The sequence below is a fragment of the Sinocyclocheilus grahami genome, unplaced genomic scaffold (genome assembly GCF_001515645.1).
Source record: "Sinocyclocheilus grahami isolate Dianchi unplaced genomic scaffold, SAMN03320097.WGS_v1.1 scaffold1703.1, whole genome shotgun sequence".
Lineage (NCBI taxonomy): Eukaryota > Metazoa > Chordata > Actinopteri > Cypriniformes > Cyprinidae > Sinocyclocheilus > Sinocyclocheilus grahami.
Genome location: NW_015506882.1, coordinates 72121 through 78556, shown reverse-complemented (window position 1 = coordinate 78556; position 6436 = coordinate 72121).

Below are 6436 nucleotides of genomic sequence, written 5' to 3'. Positions count from 1 at the left end.
CCACACTTTTAAAAAAATGCTAAAAAAGTGGGCGTGGTCACTCCCATCGAGTTAAAAAGACAAATAAATGCACAGCCATTTGCACTCTGCATGGAAAACATATATGAATGTGCTGTTGCACCTCTGAGAACTTTTAAGGCTTATTCTGTGGCGTTTATATAAGCATTTTGACCGGTTGTGACAAAGAGCTGTAAAAACGGTTATGCTCACCAAGTGAATGAATCGTGTTTGTGCCGAACTCTTATTACAAAGCAAAAACAAACACTCTTCTTCGATCCATGAACGTTTCTCTCAGTTACAGTTTTTCTCAGTTGCTTTGGTGCATTTCTCGAATCATCCTTAATATTTGCAAAAAAGTATGTGCATTTCTCAAAACAATTTGTACAAACAGCACCACACAATAGATTACCTGCAAAAGCCTGTAACTTACTCAAAATCTTTAGTTCATCTCTCAAAAGTAAGTATTTATGTCAATGAACATATCAGTGCCATCAGAATGAAAAGTCCTTTTGTCATTGTTCACAAACAAGATAGTCAAAATGCTTAGTCATGTTGTCAGTATAACAGTGCACTTTGTTAGTATTGCCTGATGTAAACTATGGCAACATTTTGGTTGACAGTTACTGTACTGAACAGTATGCCATATGCTTATGTATGCCATATATCCATTTCAAAAGTACAAATTTACACGTTACTGTATGTGGGATATTGATTGAAAGAGACTGGATAGAATTCCCAGTTACACTTTTACTAGTGGTCTGACCAAAAAAAAAACACATTACAATGCCATTGTGATATAGAAACGGAAAAAGAAATATGGGCACAAAGATGAAAAAATAAAATAAAGTCCATTGTTAGAACTTGTAACTCTTGTGTTGTCCTCTGTCTATACAGTATATGCTTTCCAACTGAAGATTCATGAGATGAACCTTTGAGCTATTTCAGAGAAATGGTTTATAAATTCTCTTCATTAGTGAAAGTCAAGATTCACTTGCACAATTCATGCTACATTTACAAAAAGGCTAGTTATAATGTGTAAAAAATGTGCTTGACATTTTATGACAACCAGATCAACCATTTCGCATTTAATGACTTATACGATGAACTGAAGACTAGATGTTTTGAGGGGTAAGACTATTGCACAGAAAACTATATAATACATTTTGAGCAACATGACATTAGCAACTGATCATGTAGGAAACCGCAGATAAATGTACATAATCAATTGCATGAATGTACCAAAGCAATCGCAGCTTGTTCAAAAGAATGAGAAACTGCCTTTATGATGTGTACAAATGACTAGATGATGTTGTACAAGTAGTTTTGAGAATTTTATTTCTGATTTGCGAAATGCACCAAAGCGACTGAGAAAAACTGTAATGTGCGGATGTCATCTCACAGTCGGAAACGTCTGTCATAGCAAATCAACACATGCTGTTGTGAATAATTAAGCGAAGCGTCTTCTCATAGGATAAGAACAGCAGTCTCATGAATAATTAAATAGACACCGACGTGTCATCGATGTACTATAGTCCATTGCCACGTCACAAATTGTGACGTCAACACAATGTCCATTTTAAACCCGGAAGATGAAAATAGCGCAAAAACAGCTTGAAATTAAACAGTTTTCTCCAACAGTTAAAATGATCGGATGCTAACATTGTCTTCTACGATGTGCAACACAAACAACTCTGTTAAAATCTCAGAAAAAGTAGTCGGGGGTTTCATGACCCTTTAACAACGTCTTTATTTCCGGGTCTTCTCGTCTTCTGACTTGCTTTTTGTGGTAGTGTTTTGGACGATAGAATCTTCTTCTATTCCTACATTTCAAAGGAAAATCAGTGTACTGAGAACTTGTCAGATAAGCAATTTAAAAATGCTACATGTATTTTTTCTAGTAGCATATTTATATACATTAATTGTTCACATTGAATAGGATGTAAAGCTGAATAGTTTACTTTAGAGATGAGTTCTTACAATACACAAAGCAGCGTGCAGTGTACAAAATTATACAATAAGATAGTTATTTCTATTAAAATAGATAGACTTATAGGCCTGTTTGTAAACACAGTAAAAATGAAAAAAGAAAGAAAATACAACCATACCATCCTGAGACTAAGAAAGAAAATACAACCATACTCTCCTGAGACTATATATTTGTGTGCATTTTCCATTTCACTTAACGACACAGTAAAATCCTGAGTGTTAAATTAACACTGCTTGGAGCATATATGGTCCCACTCTAAAAGAGTGTTAAAGTTAATGAGATAATTATGCGATTAATTGAGCATTAATGATGAACACCTGCTGTTAACAAGCAGAATCACTGAAGAAAAGAGAAACCCATGAACTACAACTGACTTCAACCATCTGAAATGAAAGAAGACATTCAATCTCTCAAGATCTCAGCAGAAGATGATTAATCATCTCCACAAACAGCATGATCACCAGCTTCACACATTACTAACCAGTTTGACTTTTTTTGTCATGCATCTAAAAATGTATTATTAAGAATTAACAGAGGTTTAGTTAATGTTTATTGAAAAGAATAACATTTGAAGTCACCGTTGTGGAGATAAGTGTTTGCTTTAGTTGGGCTCTTGACCCTTGACTTTTTGACATTACTTTTTCTCTGGTTGCTGTAGCTGTGTTTGTGAAACACATTTGTTGTAGCAAGAAAAACCAAAAGAAAGTGTGATCAGGTTTTATTGATCATTTTTGATAATACAGTAGTTGTTGTGTATAGCTTGATTAACTGATGTCATCAGTGGTGAATGTGTAATTTAATTTGTTACGGATCACAACTGCATTTTAAAGAAGCAACATGAAGAAATTTAAAAACACTCTGCACAACAGTTTAGAACTGTACTATTTAGACACGCAGACATCAAGAATCAGCATATGAATCTCAGCAATGGTGATGATCATCAGACAGATTCATGTTGCATTGCATTCTGGGTGCACCAATTATAACTCATCCATGGCTCCCAGCATGCATTGCGACAAATAAATTATGCAGCTGCATAATCTTTTATTCTTATGCTTTTATTTTTGTTGTGACTTTTTACTGCCTTGTTTTGTGATGTTCAAAAATCATAACAAAATGATCAGAATATTTTGTCACCATTGCTAAGATTCACATGCTGATTCTTCATATCTATGAGTGCCAGAATCGAAACCTCTTTATGAACCATGTTTCTAAAAGTAGTTTATAAAGTTTTCTAACAGCGTCATAAGAGCACTGCAGATTTTGATAAAATGCAATCTGAGACGCAAATGCATGAAATTATTTGAAGTTCTTTGCCAGCACATATGTGCTTTATAAACACAATTGTAACAGCCAAAAATGAACATATATTTATAAAATAAAGGGTCAAGAGGCAACTGAAGCAAACACTATTCACCAAAACGGTAAGTTAAAAAAAACCAATAAACATTAATTCTCAATAAAGAACTTCTGTTTTAGATACTCCATAAATGCAGTCTAACTGGTTAGTAATGCATGAAGCTGGTGATGTTGTTTGTGGAGTTGTTTAATTATCTTCTACTGAAATCTTGAGAGATGTAATGTCTTTTATTTCAGTTGATTTAATCTTAGGCTGTGGCTGAAGTCAGTTGTAGTTCTTGTGTTTCTCTTTTCTTCAGTGATTCTGCTTGTTAACAGCAGCTGTTCATCATTAATGCTCAATCAGCACTTAATTAATCACAGAATTATCTCATTAACTTTAACACTCTTTTAGAGTGGGACCGTATATGCGCCGAGCAGTGTTAATTTAACACTCAGGATTTACTGTGTATTTATAACTAATAGCCCTTACTAACTATATAGCATATGTTGTGCTTCAAACATTACTAATGATTTAATAATGTAATTGTAAATATCTGTGTGTTGTCAAATAAACAAAACTGCAAAAGAAAGATAAACAAAAGATTAAAAATGATATGAGGACAAAGATTAATTTTTTTTTTAAAAAGTAGAAATAAAAAGTAATGAAATAATGTAAACATATAATGTAATATAACAAAATATAAAATAAAATACCTGATAGAATAAAATTAATTAAGCAATATCAAATTTGTCGTCTTGTCAATATACCAGTACTACTTGTTATAAATTATGGAATGGCCACATCAGAATAAAATGGTATTCATTCAAAATAAACTCAATTTCAATTTTAAATGTTTCCATAGAAGCACTTATTTGAAACTGATGCCATCTAGTTTTGTCACATGACATAATTCAGCGCCAACTTTTGACTTCCAGCCTGGTTAGTCATTTTGTTCGGCATTTTAATTAACATTTCACGTCATCAGCAGATGATCAGCAGCATCAAAATTAAACTGTTATTGATGTATTGGTATGAACTAAAAGATGCAATGGACTGGTTTTAAAAGTTTTGGTTAGATTTATCCTACATAACAAGATGCCCTCCAATGAGTTTGACGTAGAACACAGCCTCTATCAGTGCTAGAAAAGATCACCACAGTTCTCAGTCTTCAAACAACCAGTTGAATTAAAAGAAAAAAAGCTGATGAATGCTATAATCAGGCCTCCACTCAGAGGGTTTATAGCCTGTGTGGCCTGTATCACTTACATCTGTGGTCTCAGTGGGTGGCAGACAGCACGGGAGTACTGAAGCCGGTCCACAGCCACACAAACAGAGGAAATTTTAGATTCCTGTAGCTCTGAGAGAGCAAACAGCACTGAAGTCAACAAGTACTGGCAGGGTGCCTGCTGAGCCCAGACTTCTGACGTGGATCTGAAATAATGGTGCATTTTCAGAGTAGCCTTTCAAAAATGTACCTTTGTGTGTATTATTTTGTAGAAAGAAAAAAAACTTTTATTTTAGACAGCATTTTAGGGTCCATGTCAGGCCAACTCCTAAAGCTGTTGTTCCAAATTTCTTGTAAGAATGTCATTTTCACTCTTGACAAGCTACAAACTGCTGTAGTGTCGTTTGGTGACCCATTTGCATTTCTAAGCTCTTTATATATAGAAGGACAATCAGAATCCTTGAGATTTCACTGCAGTCTTAATCCTATGGATTTTTGTTACCTTACTCTTTGACCTCCAAATCGCTGTTATTTAATCCCTGCCTAAGAACTACTCACAGACATGAAAATATGCACAAACAGCCTGGCCCATTCTATTTGTCTATCTATCTATCTATCTATCTATCTATCTATCTATCTATCTATCTATCTATCTATCTATCTATCTATCTATCTATCTATCCATCAGGTCCAAATATCTGTATGCTGAGCAGAATACTTGGATATAGACCATCTAAAGTGGTATAGATACTTCAAGTCAAGTCAAATTTATTTGTATAGTGTTTTTCACGATACACACAGTTTCAAAGCAGCTTTACAGAAAGTCATACTTTTCTTGCTTTAGTCTTTCTATATTGTAGTGTTGTCTAGCACACATAATACGGTTTTTCTCCATCGCTTGGCATATTAATCAAAATATTCTTAATATAACACATTCTTCACAACTGTTTGCTGGAACATCAGCAATATTGATATATTGATGAATGTAGGTAACTAAAACATTTGGGAAAAAAATACTACGAAAGCCAATGGGGACCAGACACTGTCTGATGATGTTGAGAATATATATGTGTCTGTAATTTCAACTAGTAAGGTCTCTGATTTCAAGCAGAATTAGTATATTGTGATGTCGTTTCTTACTGTCGTTGAAAACAATGTAGTTTAAACTGGAAGCTGCTAAGAGTCAACATAATGTTTTAATCCACCCAGTAAGCAAGCCAGAGACGAGAGTGCTAAGAAACAAAAAACTCCATCTATAACATACTCGGTTACTAACGTAACCTCGGTTCGCTGAGATACGGAACGAGTGCTGCGTCTGTTTAAGACGCTTGGGGAAAACTCCTTTTTCTCCAATGACTGAAGCCTTTCAATAACGCAGTGTAACTGCATGGCCATTGGTTCGTGCAGTGAATAAAAAACGAGCTGCACGAGCCTATAGCGGTAAAGCCCGCCAGAATGGGCGGGGCCATCTGGCTATATAAGCAGCACATCGCCATAGGATCCTCGGGTTATGTATAATATCTAATATCAGCCTGATCTCATGATAATTCGTATGTATTTTACGTAAAATGTGGTTCTATAAAACGTACATTTACTTACGTTTTTACAGGCACTAAAACGTACAATACTGACGTATTTTCAGCATTTTAACGTACAAATACTTACGTATTGACGACAAGAATCCTTATGAATATTGAAATCGCGGCATTAATTGTATTACTTTTTAGTTATCATATGAATTAACTTGTTTTCAATTGCATTATTAAATTGTTTACTTATGAAATTATAACACTTCGTTTTGTTGTGATTTCTGCTGCCAGCTCGTTTCCAAGAATAGGCCTACATAATTTTAAGACTTCACTTTAAACCTTAAAATAAATAA